Raw genomic sequence first — 20,545 nt, forward strand, 5'->3', positions numbered from 1 at the left:
TTGAAAAGTTATTTTTTGTGTTTTTTTCTATATTTTTTTTAATTTAATCATTCAATAATAAATCTATTGAGAATCGAGTTTTATAATTTATTTTGATTTATTTTATTTTGATTTATTACGATCTTATGATCTAAGTCATTAATTTAAAAAGTTAATCCAGATTTATCTAGATTGATCTAATATATTGTCTTTTTAATATTATTATTTTTTAAAATCTATCTTGATTTTTTTTAATCTAATTATATTTATACTGATAATCCAGATTTTTTTTTACTCATCGAGTCAATCAGGTCATATTAATTAAATTATTTTTTTATTTGTGTTTAAAATTTGAATTATATAATTTCAATTTAATTTATTTTTATATTTGAATTAAAATTATATTTATTGAATTAATATATTGAATAATATATATAATAAGCTACTATGTTTTACAATTAATTAGATAACTAGAAGAGTAGCTTGAAAATATATTTTCGGCACCCTTAAATCTACAAATCCAGATTCACAAGGAAAGGAAAAAAAACTTTATTTAAAAAAATTTACAAAAAATATATATTATTTTAAAAATATTTTATTTTGAACATGATAATATCACATATTACACAATTTTATTATATTTTAACGTACACTGCCCCAAGAAGCTAGCAAAGAAACAAAACTAAGAGTTATGGTCAATGTTGTGACAGCAAACAGCAAGGGGGGAGTGTACAAAAGAAATAAGTTTTTACCACTTGATCACCACCTAAATCTGCCCCAAGAAGCTAGCAAAGAAACAAAACTAAGAGTTATGGTCAATGTTGTGACAGCAAACAGCAAGGGACAATCTTTTGGTCGTGTCAGTAGCATATTTGTTTTGGGTACAAAATGTTACGGGTTCAAATCCTGTCATCCCCACTTATTACTTTGCCTCTAAGCAATACAATATCGAGGGATCAATTGAGGTAAATTAAAATTGGGCATACCTAATCATAAATTAATATGATATTAAAGAATATCATATTATTATTTATTATATTTATATATAATATAGTTTATATATGAGATAGTATAGGCATTCAAGATGTAGTGGAGTAAAAAAAAAGAATCTTTTTACTTATAGCTTTCTTTCTTGTAATAAAAAAAAGCGCTCTTAGTTTAGTTCTGTAGAACATTGGTCTCCAAAACCCAATGTACCCTAGCCCATTCCCGTTTCGGGTAGAACAAATCTACTAATTCTTTGATTCTAGTTAGTAAGAGGGATCTTGAACTAAGAAATAGATTCTAGAAGCTAAAAAAGGGTATCTTGAGCAATTTCAATAATCAGGCTCATTAATATTCCTGGTATAGTAGATGCTTTCACACATATAATCATATTCAATTTGATGGACTTGTTTGATCTTAAAGGGGATCCTCAATAATTTCATATGTGAGGGGTTATTTCTTTGTTTTGTTCAGTCATTAATAACTTGATTATTTTTAGATAATAATAGATAGAAAGAACGCTCGTAAGGAGTCCTATTGAAACCAAGAAATATAGGCCTACCTGCCTGACATCCACACTAGAATAAATGGAGTTTTCTGAAAATTTCAATAAATTCCTGCCAATATCTGCACTAGGAAATTAAGAACATAAATCCAGTAGCCCAAATAAGATGTCTAAATAAGAACATCCATACCCAGATCGATAAACTATTCATCCCAAAGGGGTTATACCCATTGATAAGTTGTGAAGAGTTTAACCATAAATAATCTCTTAACCATCCCATCAAATAAGTAGAAGATTCATTAAACTATGAAACGTTACCCTGCCATAATGTTATGTGCTTCCAATGCAATAAAAAGTAACCCATCTAATGGTATTTAACATCTAGAAAATCATCAAATAAAATGCATCCCAAGCTGAAATATCACAAGTATCGCCTCATCCCGTCTCTGTCTAGCCTGAGGAAACCTTTGCACGCCTCCGTTACCTTTTAGGGGCCCTACGCCCTATAGAAACTGTCTACCTGAGACTGTCCCTTGGCCCGTAGGTCCTGACACAAGGTTAGAATTCTAGCTCTTCTAGAGTGGTATCTCACTTATAGCTCAAACCCCCCCAAGTTATGCAAGAAAGGCCCAAAGCCAATCCCAAGGAACAATGAAGCTTTATAGGGTCTTTCTGTCCAGGTGCAAGTAGTCTGCATCTTCACAGACATGTCTATTTCACCGAACCTCTCTCCGAGACAGTGCCTAGATCATTACACCTTTTGTGCGGGTCAGAACTTACCCGACAAGGAATTTCGCTGCCTTAGGATCATTATAGTTATGGTTGTTGTTCCCCGGGGCTTTGAGAGAAAAAAAAAAGATCCATTTTATGAATTCTTAATAAAAGACAAAAACAAATCCAACACCTATTTTAGTCTCTATTTGTGGTGACATAAGCCCCTCCCTGTAACTTATGAATTAAGAATTCTCATAGCAACAAGGTCTTTGGTTTCAACAAAAGACAGAAACAAATCCGCTATCTGTTTTACATCAGGCAATACATGGAGTAACTCCCGATATTGCAGTAAAGCAAGACGTGTAGGCGAGCAAAGGCACCAGGTGCATTTCCCCAAGGGTGCCCTAGAGTTCCTGCACCGAATTGTAGTAAGGAATCATCTTCAAAGATTTCGGTCAAAGTAGGCATATGCCAAACATGAATACCCCCCGAAGCCATAGGCAAAACACTAGGTAGAAAGACCCAATCTTGAGTGAAATAAATACCACGACTTTGATCTTTTTCAATAAAATCATCATGTAGTAAATCAACAAAACCCAAAGTTATGTCTCTTTCCCCTTCAAGTTTACCTACTACAATACCCGAGTGAATATGATCTCCACCAGACATATGTAATGCCTTAGCTGGTACACGAAAGTATATACCATGATTTTTCTGTCTATCAATAACTGCATGCATTGCGCAATGGATGTGAAGAAGTAAATCAATATCTTGGCAATAATGAGCCAAACTAGTGTTTGCAGTGAATCCCCCTATTAAGTAGTCATGCATTACGATAGGAACTCCCAATTCTCTGGCAAATACAGCCCTTTTGATCATTTCTTCACATGTACCTATAGTAGCATTTAAATAATGCCTTTTGATTTCACCGGTTTTAGCCTATGCTTTATAAAGTGCTTCGGCACAAAATAAGAAACAATCTCTCCAACGCATAAATAGTTGGGAGTTCACGTTCTCATCATCTTTGGTAAAATCAAGTCCACCACGTCGACATTCATAAACTACTCTACCATAATTCTTAGTGGATAACCCCAATTTAGGTTTAATAGTACAACCTAATAGGGGTTCCAAAGCGTGCATCGCTTGTTCAGCCCACAACAATCCAATTAGTTCTCCGGGTGAAAAAAACATTAGACATTCCATCCTCTAAAACTAGGAATTTTGATGTTATTTGGTGTACAATAATTTCTATATGTCTATTATGGATCTGTACCCCTTAGGATCGATAAACCTTTTGGATCATATTAACCAAGGAAATACAACTTTGCACTATAGTTAGCTTAAAACCAATCAAGAATCCCCAAGGAATTCCAACAATTCTTGTTATACACTCGTTCCAATTCTCCACTCTCTTTTCTAGGTTTATCGATATTGAATCAATTGAGCGCACTTCTAACACCTGTTCCACTTTTGGAAGACCCTGCGTTATATCACCAGATCTCGATTTTTCATATATAAATGTAACTAATGTATCTCCTTCGTAAAATATTTCCCTATAATGGCCATGAACAGTTTCTTCTGGAGTGGCCAAATAGGGCTTAGCCAATCTTAGTATTACAGAGTCGGCATGAACAATTAGAACTTGACCCACAAGTGCGATGATTTTACTTCACGGGCGAGGTCTCTAGTTCAAATCTAGTATGGCCCAGCTGCGCCAAAGAAAAGAAAAGAATAGAAAAAGCATTTGACTCCTTCATACATGCTCCACTTGGCTCGGGGGGGGTATAACTCAGTTGGTAGAGCTCCGCTCTTGCAATTGGGTTGTTGCGATTATGAGTTGGATGTCTAATTGTCTAGGCGATAATGATAGTATCTTGTACCTAAACCGATGGCTCACTTTTTCTAAGTAATAAGGAAAAGGAATGAAACAAGCCACTGAAAGACTCTACTGAGAAAAAAATAGGCTATCAAAATGTAGAGGAGGGAGGATGGGCAGTCAGTCAGATCTAGTATGGATTGTATATGGATGATAATGGGCAGTCAGTCAGATCTAGTATGGATCGTATATGGATGATAGTTGGAGTTGGCGGCTCTCTTAGGGTTCCCTCATTTGGGATCCCTGGGGAAGAGGATCAAGTTGGCCCTTGCAAACAGCTTTATGCACTATCATTCGGTGGATCAAATTGATTATAGAAACATGAGTTTAATTAGTCAATTTATTAGTGAACAAGGAAAAATATTATCTAGACGGGAGAATAGATTGACTTCAAAACAACAACGATTAATTACCATTGCTATAAAACAAGCTCGTATTTTATCTTCATTACCCTTTCTTAATAATGAAAGACAATTTGAAAAAAACGAGTTGGTCGCTCGAACTACGGGTCTTAGAACCAGAAAAAAATAAGCTTACTCTTTAATGGAATTAAAATTTCAATCCGAACTCAAACGTTAGTTGATGTTTTGTTTGAGAAAAATCCAGGAATACAGATTTGATTGTCATGTCGTAAAAAAATTAGGTAAAGTAAATAAAAAAATAAATATTTTTTTATTGAATGTTTTTGTTTAGTTTGAATACTTGGTCATATTTTATCATACTTTTTTCTATTCTACCTTCTCGGAATTCATTTTCCAAGTAATTCCATGTCAAAGTCAAACATTTTGAAAGATTCCTTCCAATCTCCTTATTTTATCATGTCACTAGAAATCAGATAAAGGCAATTCCTATTTAATATCGCTAGTTGGGCAAGTATTTTACGATTAAGAAGCAACTGTCTCTTGTACAGATTATTTATTAATGTACTATTATTATAGGATACTGCATTCTCATGAATTGCTGCATTTATTCGAGTGACCTATAAACACCGAAAATTTCTTTTGTTCCTACATGACTCAATCAATTCGATCAGGTACTTGCCATCTATTTTTATTGTTAAACTCTTTGACAACATGAAAAAAGAAAAAAAAACAAAAGCTCTACCCTCCCTCTCTATCGATCCAAGTGATGGAAGGGTAGAGGCCTTTAGTGTCCCCTCCAGTCAAGAATTGGAGTCTCACAATCACTAGCTAATATGGTTTTCTCTCATGCCTTTCTTCATTCATGGTTTGATATTCAGGTGTCCTAGGCATAGAGAAACCACACCAATCCATCTTGGACTTAGTGGTTAAACTTTATTGTGGTGAAGATATTGTAGGGGAGGTCCTACGAAAAAATAGCTTAACACTTCTCATTGTTATTATTTTTTCAATATGAAAAAAAATAAAAAGGTCGTCTTATTCAAAACTCCAATTATGAAATCCCTCTCTCCCACTTTACACCTCGGAATGCACCGTTTTTATAGAGAAAGAGGCAGTTTCGCATCTTTTTAACCTGAAATGAAATGGTTGTGGAGAGGAAAGGTTACTTTTTTAGGGTATTCTGGGAGCAAATCCAGTGGAGATGAGGTGGGGCCTGTAGCTCAAAGGATTAGAGCATGTGGCTACGAACCACGGTGTCGGGGGTTTGAATCCCTCCTCGCCACAACAGGCCAAATAGGGAAGGGTCATATCAGCGATTACTAGTTCCTATGATTCAAGAGGTGGGGCCTGTAGCTCAAAGGATTAGAGCATGTGGCTACGAACCACGGTGTCGGGGGTTTGAATCCCTCCTCGCCACAACAGGCCAAATAGGGAAGGGTCATATCAGCGATTACTAGTTCCTATGATTCAAATACACATCAATTCTCGAGCTCCGCTATTATCTGCTACATTCAAATGGGTCTAAGATTGGATCATTTTCTTTTTTTAATATGTTATTTCAATGGAAAAGGGCAAAAAAAGAAATATTGTTTATCTAAAAAAAAAAAGAAACTTGCAAATTTTTTTCTAACAAAGGCCCTTTTCTTTTAGTTTTGTATTCCTATCTCAAAATAATGAATTGAGTTCATATAGCCATTTTGGACACTACTATTGAAATAGTCTTTCTTGCTATATTTTCTGCTACCCCGCCGATTTCATAAATCATTCTACCCAGTTTAACGACAAATACCCAATATTCAAGAGATTCCTTCCCCGAACCCATACGTGTTTCCGAGGGTCTTAGGGTAAATTTTGTCGGGAAAGATACATACCCATATTTTTCCACTGCAGCATACATTTTGTGTCATTGCCCGACACCTTGCTTCTATTTGTCTAGATGTAATCCAAGTAGGTTCAAGTGCCTGAAGAGCATATCTACCGAAACAAATACGATTGCCTCGAGAAGATATTCCTTTCATTCTTCCTCTATGTTGTTTACGGAATCTGGTTCTTTTGGGGTTATAGTTGATGGTTGTTTCGCAATTCCATCTCTACTGCAGAACCGGACATGAGAGTTTCTTCTCATCCAGCTCCTCACGAATGAAATGATTATGATTAATTATGATTAAAAAGAAAATATACATAGATATTGATATTTCACTTAATCTATTTATTAGATTAGAAATTTGTATATTTTTTATTTGTCTATCTTATTATTTGTCTATCTTATATAGATAATTATGTATTCTATTTCTATATAGTATATAGAAATTCATAGAGAATTCTAAATTTATAGATAATTATTTCTATTTTTAGTTTGAGTCTATTTTTAGATAATGTTTAGATAATGTTCTTTTAATCTTATAACAAGTCTGTATTTATAATGATTATTAGATCATATCGCTTAAAATTTTGAAATCAAATAATATAAAATAAAAATATTCGCGGGTGAATATTTACTCTTTCAATATTTATATTATTTATAGGGTTAACTTATGACCTCTCAGAATAAATGGATTGTCTCTTGGTTAATTTCACCATCCTACCCAATAAATTATTAAGATTAGTTTTTAGGCAAAATAGCCCCATAACTTCAGGAGAAGGGGTGCCTCCTCACAAAGGGGGTTGCAGTGACCAGCCCCAAACGACTGTTTACCAAAAACACAGGTCTCCACAAAGTCATAAGACCATGTATGGGAGCTGATGCCTATCTAGTGCTAGAAGGTTAAGGAAGTTGGTGACGTGATTGACACGACTAAAAGATTGATGTCTTCTTCCAAGTGCAGGAGTGTCGAAGTAATAAATAACCCGGCAAGACCGGGGTCGAACCACAGGGAGGCTAATTGTACAAATTATAAATAACAATAACAACAACAACAACAACAACAACAACAACAACAACAATAATAATAATAATAATAAAGAAAAAGAAGGACAAGAAGATGAGAACTTTGAGAAGGAATATTAACGTAAAGATTTAACAACGGTAACGATAAATGTCAAGGTTAGAGGATCCACTAATGGTATGTCAAACAAGTATAGTAAAAACTCTTATTAGTCAATTGGAAACCACACACAAAGGAGGTTCCAATCAGATTATACATTGTTAACATGATTACATTAGTCATCTTATTCGATTAATGCTAATACTTGTAAATCTCGTCAAACATTCATGATTATAACTTATGTTAACAACAAATCAAGTTCCTTTCATAGCTCAGGTGTCGGTTATATCATACAGTATGGGCTATGAAAGTGCCAAGCATTTGTTGTACCAAGTGTTATACAACATAAATCAAGATTAATCATTTAACAAGCAAAGTATTAAAGAGTGAACAAGATAATAAATACAAAACATGTTAGTATCAAACATTAAAGTCCATATTGAGTTTACACTATACTTATTCTTACACCATTAGTGTAACCTTTTCACCTTGACATAATAAACTTAGCTAGACATAATGAAAGAAAGCAAAATAAATAAACAAAATAAAAACATAAATAAGATAAGAGTTAACAAAGCAAAGGAAAGGAATTGACAGGCATAAACTTGATATTAATGAAAGCAAAGCATAAACATTACAAAAAATACAAAGAGAGAAAGGAAGAGCATGATCTTGATCTAGAAACCAAGATGCTTAAATGCATGGAAAATGCCTCCTTTTATAGGCCAAAATTGGTAACTATTGATTTGATGACTAATTGATGAGTGGGTAGCCAACTCTTGACTTGGTGACAATCCTTATCTTCTCTTGTCTGCCCAAAACGTCATTGATAACGTCCAAATTGGATCCACTTGAAAACATGAAAGTTGTAGGTAATTGTCTCAGCTTTCTTGTGTAAAAAATGTAGCTCATTTGGACTTCTAGAACTCCAGATATGACCAAAATACTGAACAGTGCTCGGGCGGGAGGACAACTTCGGGCTTCTTTGTTGTTGCAATAATTTGGACTTGAAAATGGCCTTTTTAGATCTTGGGCTCCATGTGAAAGTTGTAGGTCTATGGCTTACCTTTCCATCCATATAAAGTAGACTTAAATCTGAGATCTATAGCTGCATATATGGCCCAATTATCAAACAGTGTTCTGGTTTGGATTGCACCGACATCTCTTTTCTAATTTTGGTCATCTCTTTGCCCTTGCAATTTAAGTTCTTAAAGTCATCAATCAATCCTTTCATTTATGTGATAGGCCTGCATTTAAAATGAACATTTACCACAAATTAAAGGTCTCTTATATTATTAGATATATTATTATAAAACATGCTTTAGTTAAGGAGTTATTGATACTTCAAGTGCAAAATGATGATATAAAACCATGATAAAAATGCACTTTTAAGTACTAATCACACCCCCCAACCAGCTTATTACTAGTCCCTAGTAATCAAAGCGTTAAAATAGAAAAACAATTTGCAAATTCCATAAAGCAAGGTATTCATCATTTAACTTCCATTAATCTATCTAGATAAACAAACTCTCGTTAAATTTATATACCTGCTCAATACCTCTTAACAAGATATTCATAAACCTTTCTTTTGTGCTCAATGTATCAACACATAATTATGGGGCTTTTCTTGGAAGAAAACAAAATTTTTGTTCTAACTTCCTCGGGTTGGGATTATTATTTTTGTTTTTTTTTTCTTCTTGTTTTTGTTTTAAATATATATACATATAATTTAAAAACACCATGCATCTTTAACCCATGTAACAAGTTTTCAGCTAATAACTCCCAGACCAGTTGGTCTTAGGGCATTAGGTGTTGAGACACCCCTACGAGCTTAATAACTCGGGTCGCAGATATTGATATGTAGATAGTGCAATGTTTGATTCCCTTAAGCTTTTCTCCTCAACCCATGTAACAAGCGTTGGGCCAATAGCTCCCAAGTCAGTTGACTTTAGGGTATTAGGTGTTAAAACACCCCTTCAGGCTTAATTGTTTAGGTTAGGGAGGCTACGAAACCAAACTTATCTACATTTTTATTATCAGCATTTCTTCTTCTTCTTCTTCTTTTCTTCTTTTTTTTTTCTTTTTTTTTCTTTTTTTTAATTATATACTATCCCTTTTCCTTAGTTGTTACCTTTAACAAAAGAACATAAATAATGTAATAATCCAATATGCAACCCACAATCATATGTTAAAGTGTGTGTGTGTGTAAATTAAGGTTTAAGAATACATGTTAAATAAGTATATGAGCATAATTAAGTGATAACAATGCGAGAGTTTGTAAACCTGAATATTTCAAGAAGTATTATAATAGACCTTGTTAAGAATGGTTACTAAGATGCGTCTCAAGAGTCAAAATAGCTCCTTTACTCTACCATCCTAGTAACAACAATTTTGCACATGCTTTATGAAATGGAAAACAACTTTTTTTTTATCAACTACTACCCTTTCCCCCCAACTAAAACAAGACATTGTCCTCAATGTTTAAAGGTAGAAAGATAGAGTATAAAAGATATTACCTGAAATAATGAACACTGACTAGCCTGAAACATACTGAAACAAAAATAAGAAATAACAAAACACAAATATTATGCTATTAATGAAAGCAAAAGACACAAGTTTTTACAAACTAAAACTCAAATCGCAGTTGTGATTGTGGCTCACATGTTCCCTTGGTTTTACGTCCAAGAACGACTTAAACGCCCTCTATGGGTCGGGGATAGGCTTCCCATCCAGTTTTCTTAAAAACTGGCAAACAGGGTCTTTTTCAGTCAGATTCCCAAGACTAAGTCGATCATGTTCTTTATGAAATAGTGGCCATAAATCATGAATTGCACGATGCACATCTCCACTAGGATGCGTCTCAAGAGTCCATAAAAGATTATCTAAAGACTCCTTACTCAGGCCATCCTTAATGAATTGTATTTTATCTTCACGGTTTATAGATACCATTCCTAAAGAACGACATTGTGTATTACAAGTCCATCTAGCACATCGATGACAGACTTCTAGTCGTTTTGCACGACGCTTCTTTGCAAAAGTGCTTTTACCTGTTTCAGGCATGTGTGAAATAAAGAAATTAGAGGACTCACCTGATAATCGGACTAAGTCGATCATGTTCTTTATGAAATAGTGGCCATAAATCATGAATTGCACGATGCACATCTCCACTAGGATGCGTCTCAAGAGTCAATAAAAGATTATCTAAAAACTCCTTACTCAGGCCATCCTTAATGAATTGTATTTTATCTTCACGGTTTATAGATACCATTCCTAAAGAACGACATTGTGTATTACAAGTCCATCTAGCACATCGATGACAGACTTCTAGTCGTTTTGCACGACGTTTCTTTGCAAAAGTGCTTTTACCTGTTCCAGGCATGTGTGAAATGAAGAAGTTAGAGGACTCACCTGATAATCGGACCTTTGCTTCAATCAACCAACGAATATCTTCAGGAATTCCATGATTCATTAATAATCTCAATCTTGCACATCTAGCACGGTAAATTTTTGTAATCGCATTCTGAGGCAGAGCGGGAAAATACTTTTTCAATTTTTCAAGATTAGTGTCCATTATCAAATGAGAATTGGAAGAGAGATTCAAAGAATTGCACAGATATATACACAGATATCAGTAATTGTGGGAAACTGAAAGAACCGACTTAAGTCACGGAGTACCGTTATCCGCCATTTGACCGGGGTGAGAGAAACTAGCAAAAATCACTCAAAAAGAAACATAAAAAAAAAATGTGAGAAAAACAAAATAATCAACCTTTATCTACAAGATCATTCAAACCAGCTGATTCATTTTCACTAGGAAAATTATCAAAGTAAGCTTTCAAACGATGTCCATTTTCCTTAAAATCATTGTCATTCATTGAATTCTCAATATCACAGGCCCCATAAGGATTGGTCCATCTTAATCTTAGCTCTTTAGGGAGTGCATAGAGTTGAGAATCATAAAACAAAACTTTTTGACCAGTATCAATCTTTTGACAATTTTCACAAGTTTTGCAGAATGCATGCGTGTCCTTGAACATGGTGGGCCAATAAAATCCATTTTGAAAGATTTTTGCAGCAGTCTTTTTTGACGAGAAATAACTTCCACATGCTTCAGAATGACAAAGTTTAATGACACTACTTACCTCATTGTCGGGAATGAATCTTTGAAATATTTGATCAGGACAATATTTGAATAAGTTAGGGTCATCACAATAAAAGCTCTTCACTTCGTTCAAAAACTTTTCTTTGTCTTGGGTACTCCAATCAGCTGGCAAATCTCCTAAAGCAAGAAAATTGATATTTTTATCATACCAAGGCATTGGACTAAGAGAAAGTAAGGATTCGTTAGGAAAGTAATCATCCATTGGTGTGATGTCGGGTGTCGAATCTATTGTCACTGTTGATAAAAGATTCGCATCAACATTTTCGGTGCTTGTTTCATCCGTGATTTCTTCCTCAGAATAAACCATTTGCAAATCTTCAGTTTCATCCAATTCATTTTTACTTAAAGTAGATTCAAGTTGATCATAAACTAATTCATCAATATGATCTACTTCTTGTAAATCATTATCATCTCCAGGTTGCTTGCAAATGTTGAAAATATTCATCTCCAATGTCATGTTTCCAAATGATAGCTTCATCAGTCCATTCCTACAATTAATCAATGCATTAGAAGTTGCAAGAAATGGACGTCCTAAAATAACAGGAAATGAATTACATGCTTCAACAGGTTCTGTGTCCAAGACAATAAAATCCACAGGATAAATGAATTTATCGACTTGTACTAACACATCTTCAATTATTCCTCTAGGCACTTTTACAGATCTATCGGCAAGTAAAAGAGATATAGAAGTTGGTTTTAACTCACCTAGATTGAGACTCTGAAAAACTGAATATGGAAGTAAATTCACACTAGCACCAAGATCAAGTAAGGCTCTTTCAATTTTATGCTCTCCAATAAAGCAAGAAATTGTAGGACAACCAGGGTCTTTATATTTCAAAGCATTATTATTCTGAAGAATAGCACTTACTTGTTCGGCTAGAAAGGCTTTCTTTTTCACATTCAGTTTCCTCTTCACAGTGCATAGATCTTTCAAAAATTTAGCATAGGAAGGAACCTGTTTAATAGCATCCAGCAAAGGTATATTGATCCTTACCTGTTTGAAAATTTCATAAATTTCAGAATTGTGATTGACTTTCCTTTGTTTGGTCATGGCTTGAGGAAATGGAAGTGCTGGCGGTGAATCAGTCGTTTCTTTGCAATTTTCAGATTCAACCCCTTCCTTACCCTCAAAGATTGATTCATCATCTTTCTCATAAGGTTCAAGAGAGGGTTTTTCAATAACCTTACCACTGCGCAGAGTAGTGACTGATTTGACTTGATCCATGTGTTGGCTTCCGGAACTACTTGCATTTGCATTGTATTGCCCTTTGGGATTTTGTTGTGTTTGAGATGGAAACTTACCTTTCTCTTGGAAACTGAGAGCAGATGTTAATTTTGCAAGAGTATCTTTAAAATCTGTCATGTTTTGAGCAAGTTGAGTATTGATTGTCTCTTGCTTTTCAATGAATGCATGCAATGTTTCCTCAAGATTTCTTCTAGGAGGTGGAGCATAAGGAGGTGCATATCCATGAGAATTTTGGAAATTATGGTGTGCTTGAAACGGTGGTTGTGAAGTCACATCTTTGTTGAAAAAATTTCTTTTGTAATTCCTTACATAAGGATTCAGAAAATACTGGACCTCCGCCTACACAAGTAAATTGTTGATAAAACTCCAAAATGGCATTTTCCCTTGACCCAATTTTTTTTTTTTCCTTATCGCTCAGGAAAGACAAGAAAATCTCGGGGTAGCACACATTCTCTAGAATTTCTCTTAGATTCAAACCCATAGCTGATGATAGAACTAAAATAGATATTTTCTGTTTCCTACTCACACGAGCCCATATCCTTGCTTTTTTATCAATCTCTAATTCTACTCTTCCCCCCCAATCTGATATTATAGTGCCGGTATAGACCGAAATTCCGTTATGGTTCAATTCTGACCGGTAATAGATACCAGGACTTTGCAATATTTGATTGATCACAATTCTGTATATTCCATTTACTATAGAAGTTCCCAGGGAATTCATTAGAGGAATGTTTCCAATAAAAATTGTTTGTTCTTGCATATCCCTACTGTTTTTCCAAATTAATCCCCCGGATACATATAATTCAGAAGAATATGTAAGTGATTCATATACAGCATCTCTTTCTTTTATCGATGGTTCTACTAATTGATATGTTTCCACAAATAATTGAAATTCAATTTCTTGATCTCTATCTTCAATTTTTGGAAACTTATAAAGTTCTTCTGCTAAGCCCTGATCAATGAACCGACAAAATCCTTCAAATTGTATCTGATTAAATCCAGGTATTGTAGACATTCCCCCATTTCCATCCCCAAGCATTTAAAATTTCCCATTTATTGAAAAAAAAAATCCCATTATTGGATCGTTTTTCATCCAATTATATGGATCGATCAGCACTGATGGAATTGCTATTCTGTTTACAGAATCACATAAAATTTTATCTAACTCCATATATGAATATGGAATGTCTGAAATACGTATGAACGGAGGAATAAAGAGAATTTTGATTTTCTACTCAAATTGGAATTTGCAACAGATACAACTGGAAAAGAATTGAGAAATTCCACTTAACTTATACTTATGGAATTTTATATAGAATAACAAAAAGTGATTCAATTTCTACTATTATTTATGATATTACATATTCCAATACAAGTGAAATAAATAATTCGGGATTTGATCTCTTCGATGAGATAAAAACCCAATAGTTAGAAACAATATAAAGTTGTTTTTTTAGCACTTAGCTTTTTTCTTTTTTTTTTTCATGGATTTCCTTGTTCAGTTCAAAAAAAAAAAAGGATTCGCACCGAACAGAAGAGATATTTTTTTTTATCTATTTTTTTTTTATTATTTTTATAGAGTTTGTTGAAGCGCAGAAGAAAGCTTTATTAAGCATACGCGGATAGAACTATAGCTATCTATATATATGTCTTTCCTTTTATTGCGGGTCTATTCTGTACAGCGCATGGCGTGCTCTAGCAAAATATCGATTTTCTATAGGAATCATAAACAGATAAGATATCTGATTAGAGGTATACGTGTAATAATTTATGTTCTGGGGTTTACATATACTCATAATTGTTGTTATAATTGAAATAGAGAAGGCTTTTTTTTATTGAAAAGAATCAATACTGGATAGTTAGATATCCATTTTGATTTTCTTATATCATTCGGGAAATACAATTTTAGATTCAAATTTAGATTCAAATTCGAGAATCCTTCATGAATTTTCAGTCAATAGTTAACGGTTCCAATTTGTCCTGAATTTCGGCTTTTGTGACTGAAAATTCACATTTTGTTTTTCCTTTCAATAGAAAGGAGAAAGAATTCAGATAGTGCGTGTTTTGACATACTATACAAAATTAATCAAAGAGATAGATCCAATCCAAAAAAGGAAGGATTTCTTTTAGGAAAGGGATTCAGATTAAGAAAAATGGGATTCAAGATACAAGTACAAAAAAAAAAAGAAGTTTAGTAAGAAAAAAAAAAAGGGGGGGGGGTATTTTCGTCTATTTTTTATTTCTATTGCCTTGGCGACATGGCCGAGTGGTAAGGCGGGGGACTGCAAATCCTTTTTCCCCAGTTCAAATCCGGGTGTCGCCTGATCAACAAAAGACGCGAAATACCTTATTCCGTTTTGCTGATATATTGTCCCCAATAGAAACAGCGGAGGAAAAAGACTCGTGATATTTCCAAGAGCGCTGCTGCTTATTTTGTTTTGTTTGCGCTTAATCTTTCCCGATTCTACTAGCAATCATACAAGAACTTCTTATAATTAATTGGTTCTAATTAATTGAATTGGATTTTTTGGATTGTTTCATCAATGGTATTGGACAAAATCTTTTTTTTTTTTTTACTCTGCACCAGCGATACTAATATTATTATTAGTGACTATTATTATTATTAGTGACTATTATTAGTGAAAAATAATGGAAAAAAGTGAACAATACTAGCAAAATTCCTTCATATTCATAGAGATAGGGGACATAATTCACATGGATATAGTAAGTCTCGCTTGGGCTGCTTTGATGGTAGTCTTTACATTTTCCCTTTCACTCGTAGTATGGGGAAGAAGTGGACTCTAGGGATACTACTAATTGAGTTGAGAAATGAAACTCTATCAATTCTTTTATAGATTATAGATCGTTCTGCAAAGACTTTTTAATTTAACTATTTTAAATTGAACTATTTATATTGAAATTGAATTCAATAATTGAATTCAATTTCAAAATTCTATTCGATTCGAGTGGAGTAATTTATTCTATGAATAATATTTGAATAATACCCTTTTAATCATAATCAAATAAATATTTTAATGATTCCAGTGTTCATATTTCAAAAGTAAAAAGAATACAAATGATAGGAAAGTTATTCCAACCGAATTCTTCCTAAATTCTTTATTATGATAAACCGGCTCTTATCAGAGTTATATATGGACAATAAGGAGCAGCGGAACCTTTTTTACTTTTTATTTGTTTGCCTTTTTCCGGTTCAAAGACAAAAGAAAGTAGTTCTTTTTTTAGTTATTTAAAAGTTATTAAATTAAGTGATTTTCTACGGGAAATAAAATAGACATAGTGATTCTCTAACGGGATACTCCGCATACTAAGATATTTTCTTGGAGAAGTCACATATTGCGTACTTAGTACTTAGTTTAGTATTGTTTTTATTATTTTCGTTTTATAAATTCGATTTATGCTATACTTTATTGACTTGACTCATTTCATATTATGATTCAAAGATTTAAAATCGGCGGGGTTTACTAATCCTTTTCTTTTCGTCGAAATCTGAAAAAGTTTTTATAAAACTCCTTTCCTTGGATGTGTTCAATTAATTACTTCTTTGGAATGCTAAAAAAAGATTTCTTGATTTTCTTTTATTAATACATACCCCAACTATTCTTTTTTTTTCTTTTCATTGATTTGATTATTTCAATGGATTCCGGGATTCATATTGAAAATAATCAGAAATCCAGGAATTGGAATCATAAGAGTAAGAGGCCCCTTTCAACTATTCCAGATTAATTGGAACCAACACAAATCAAACATATGAAGAAAAGAAATCAAATTTGAACCTTATCTACATTCCATATAGATAATTAATATCTATTGTCTATATATCTATCTATATATGAATATGAAGATGACATTCTAGATTGATCCATATTAAGCCCAGATCTTTCTACAGTACAACTTTATATACTAGAATAACAAAAATAGATAGTATGGTAGTAAATATATTACTTTCTACCATACTATCGGATCTCATAGAATCCTGCTGATTCTAGTTCGCTCATTTCAGCTAAAACGCAAAATTGGAATTCTTTTCATTTTATTTCGTTAATTCTTGATATTGATAAGAACTAAGAAGTCAAGTTTCATTCAAATTAATCACTTTGACTAACAGTTTTTACATATATTATAAGTAAAAAAGCAGTAGGAACTAGAATGAACAGTGCAGTAGCAATAAATGCGAGAATATTTACTTCCATAATCTCATCGTTTCGTTTTTCTTTACTTCACAATAATTCGGGATTTAATCCCATAAGAGATGAGAAATCTTTCGCCTATAAATTCAATGGGATGAATTCCATCTCGATGATATCGAATCAGATCAATATCATGAATAACAATATCTGAACTCTCAAATCGATTTATCGTCGAGAATTGAATAGTATAACATAGAAAGATCATTTATTCATACCAAATCCAAAAATGGATTCCTGATCCAATCGAAAATTTCCTTACTTTGTTACTTTATTTATCATTCTTTTCCATTCTTTCTTTTCTATAAAACTATCTCCTTCCTTGTACAATCATCTGACTAAGTATCATCTAATCGTCTTTAAACTTACATAAGTTACAAACAAAACAAAAACAAACAAACAATAGAAGCGAAATGGTAAAGGGGGAGTTATGTTCTAAACTCCTTTTTTGAATGATCTAATCTTATTGGATTGGAAAACAAAAAAAAAGTGTGATAAAGATAAGTCCTAGTACAGTATAAAAAAAAAATCGAATATTCTACCCAATTCACTTTTTTTTTTAGAGTTTGTTTTTTCTTCGGCATAAACCCTTAAAAAAGATTATCCATTCCCTCTCTCTCTAAGAGAGGCAGAGTCCTTATTTGATTTTTATTTTATTAATATACTCTTTACTTGATTGAATTAGGAATGGGATCCATATAATATATCAAAACTTCAGTGTACAATTTGAATGAGATAGATTGTTTCAAATAATTGAGGTTACACAAAATCGGAGCCAAAAAAGAAGAGACTTTTCCGATTAAAAGGATTTTATCAAAGAAATTAAAGTCATTTTGTATCGTACAAATAAGAATTCTATTTGTGTATGTGCTACCGGGAAAGATAGGGTACTCGATTAGATTTCATTATACGGATCGGGAGGAATCGAAAAGGCCAAATTCAGTGAGGTCTCTCTTAGAATCCTGAATATGACGATACCAATAATTGTACTAATCCACATGTGTCTTTATCCATCTCCATCGATACTAGTTGAAGAAATGAAAATGACCATATTTGTATTTGCTTTGATGAAAAACGAAAATAAAGAAAATAAATATATAAATAAATATATAAATATAAAATATATAAATAATATAAAATAATAATAAGGATCTCTTTTGGGAACGAAATTCTGCTATTTGTACCCCTTTTACAGAAAATGAAGAGATGAATTGATGTATTTTTTTTTTATTGGATTATTGTTTATTGGATTTGTCGGGACTGACGGGGCTCGAACCCGCAGCTTCCGCCTTGACAGGGCGGTGCTCTGACCAATTGAACTACAATCCCAGGGAAACGAAATACAGCATACATATTCTTCTGATTTCATTCAAACACTTTCTGTTTAGATTTTAAATTGGAATCGCCTCGTTGTAACAGAGTGCGAGTGGTAGGTAATATTGATATCCACGCGCATATATATTTTAATTTTATTTTGCGCATATATATTTTAGTGATACTGGCACAAATTATTAGTTATCTTTTCGTTATTTCAAATAAAAATCTCAAAATCAATTGATAATCAACCTTTCAATGAAAAAAAAAAAGACTCTTTATTTCTTTCTATTACTTTTTTTTTCTTAGACTTTCTACTTAGAAATCCTGATATGAATCTAGATCGTCAGAAAGATCATAATTTGTGGTAAAAAAAGAAAGCAAATCAAATAAATAACAAATAAATAACAAGTAGAGCATAAATTTTTACTTCTTTTTTTTTTTATCAGACATTTCGAAAGAACAAAGGGGTTATATCATTTCATGGTGGATCGGTGAATTATTGGGCCGAGCTGGATTTGAACCAGCGTAGGCATATTGCCAACGAATTTACAGTCCGTCCCCATTAACCGCTCGGGCATCGACCCAGGAAGAAAAAATTCCAGACTTCTTAAGAATCCCCCATCAACTTCCTTTCGTAATACCCTACCCCCAGGGGAAGTCGAATCCCCGCTGCCTCCTTGAAAGAGAGATGTCCTGAACCACTAGACGATGGGGGCACATTTGCCCGATCGTCAGCATATTATACTCATAGTATGAACAGTTTTTTGAAATTGTCAATAGAATGAATTTCATTCGATTTTTCTATATTATTATATTCTAATAATATAGATAATATAGAAAAAAAAAATAGAAAAAATTATATAGAATCTATTTACTTTACATAGATTTGATGTAGAATCTATTTCTATAGATATGGATTATCCGCATGCTGGCTCATTTCGGAATTGAATCAAATGGGCCCTTTTAACTCAGTGGTAGAGTAACGCCATGGTAAGGCGTAAGTCATCGGTTCAAATCCGATAAGGGGCTTTGTCCTTTTTTCATAAAACTCCCGCGGGAGTATTTCTATTTGAAGGGAGATTCCATTTGAAGGGGGAATAGAGATATTGTTAATATTTGCAATAAATAAGGTAAGAAACTCTATATTTCTAATAAATAGAATAAATAGAATTCTTCTAAATTCTAAATTAAATTAGAAGGTTAACATTATAATGATTTATACTCGAATTTAGAGTATACTAATATAGTAATTATAGTTATAAAATTGAACATTTGTTTATTATATTAAAATGAATAATGATACGTTGGCTCTTAAATCGTCAAACTTTCCTATTTTATAGGAGTCCAATCAAATCAATTGTAAAGATTAGATTAGAAATCAACAAAAGAAAAAGTAAGTGGACCTAACCCATTGAATCATGACTATATCCACTATTCTGATAGTCAAATTCGATATAGATGAAATTGGAACAGTAGATCCGCTTTTTTCTTTCATTTTCATATTTCTTTGGACTCCGAAAAAAAAATCTGTCGATATTTCTGATTCAATCTTTTTGTTCCTAGTTATCTAGTTATTCTTCCTAGTTATCTAGTTATTCTATAGGAATAAATTACTATTTCCTTCCTCCATTCCACAGAAAAGTTTATTCGAAGTCACAACATAAAACATAATAAAACATATTAAGGGAATTAAAAATATCTTTCTTAAATATCTTTCTTTGATTCCAGAACACAATTTATATTGATATTTATATATATATAATATATAAGATTAATAGGTGCGATAAAAAGACTTTCGTTTCATTTCAAATTTCCTATTATTTATTTAATATTGTATTGAATTTAAGAATAGAAAAATTCATTCTCCTTTTTCTTTTCTGACAGATAACAGATATAAAATAAAGTAAATAGAAAAAAAAGGTTCGAAGTGTCTTTCGCGCTTTGACCTGTGAAAGGGCGTATTCTGGGGTTTTATCTTCATCTGAAGAAAAAAGAAATATAAGAAAGACGACATAAAAATGAAAGAATACTAAAATGAAAGAATAAAGTATAAAATAAGAAAAGTATATGATATGGTAGTAGTTTAATGCACATAGAAATTAGAAGAGTACATAAAAATATTTCTTTTTATAAATATCACAAACAAGATCCAAGAATAAGATTCGTTTGATAGAATGAGATCGGAGGATCAACTGGTAACGAAAGAGGGGA

General features: G+C 32.8%; 1 long non-coding RNA gene and 2 other non-coding genes across 3 annotated transcripts; 2 read left to right on the forward strand and 1 right to left on the reverse strand.

The window, feature by feature from the left end:
- Nucleotides 1-2,113: 2,113 nt before the first annotated feature.
- On the reverse strand, nucleotides 2,114-7,200 carry LOC105110373 (uncharacterized). Its single transcript, XR_839454.1, has 2 exons — nucleotides 7,167-7,200; nucleotides 2,114-2,225 (listed from the first exon to the last, which is right to left on the reverse strand). It is a non-coding gene; the product is annotated as an uncharacterized LOC105110373 (long non-coding RNA).
- A 7,864-nt stretch (nucleotides 7,201-15,064) lies between these two features.
- TRNAC-GCA (transfer RNA cysteine (anticodon GCA)) lies at nucleotides 15,065-15,135 on the forward strand. Its single transcript has one exon. It is a non-coding gene; the product is annotated as a tRNA-Cys (tRNA).
- A 4,156-nt stretch (nucleotides 15,136-19,291) lies between these two features.
- Nucleotides 19,292-19,363, forward strand: TRNAT-GGU (transfer RNA threonine (anticodon GGU)). Its single transcript has one exon. It is a non-coding gene; the product is annotated as a tRNA-Thr (tRNA).
- The last annotated feature ends 1,182 nt before the right edge of the window (nucleotides 19,364-20,545 follow it).

This window comes from Populus euphratica, unplaced genomic scaffold (assembly GCF_000495115.2).
Source record: "Populus euphratica unplaced genomic scaffold, PopEup_1.0 scaffold249.1, whole genome shotgun sequence".
NCBI classification, from domain to species: domain Eukaryota; kingdom Viridiplantae; phylum Streptophyta; class Magnoliopsida; order Malpighiales; family Salicaceae; genus Populus; species Populus euphratica.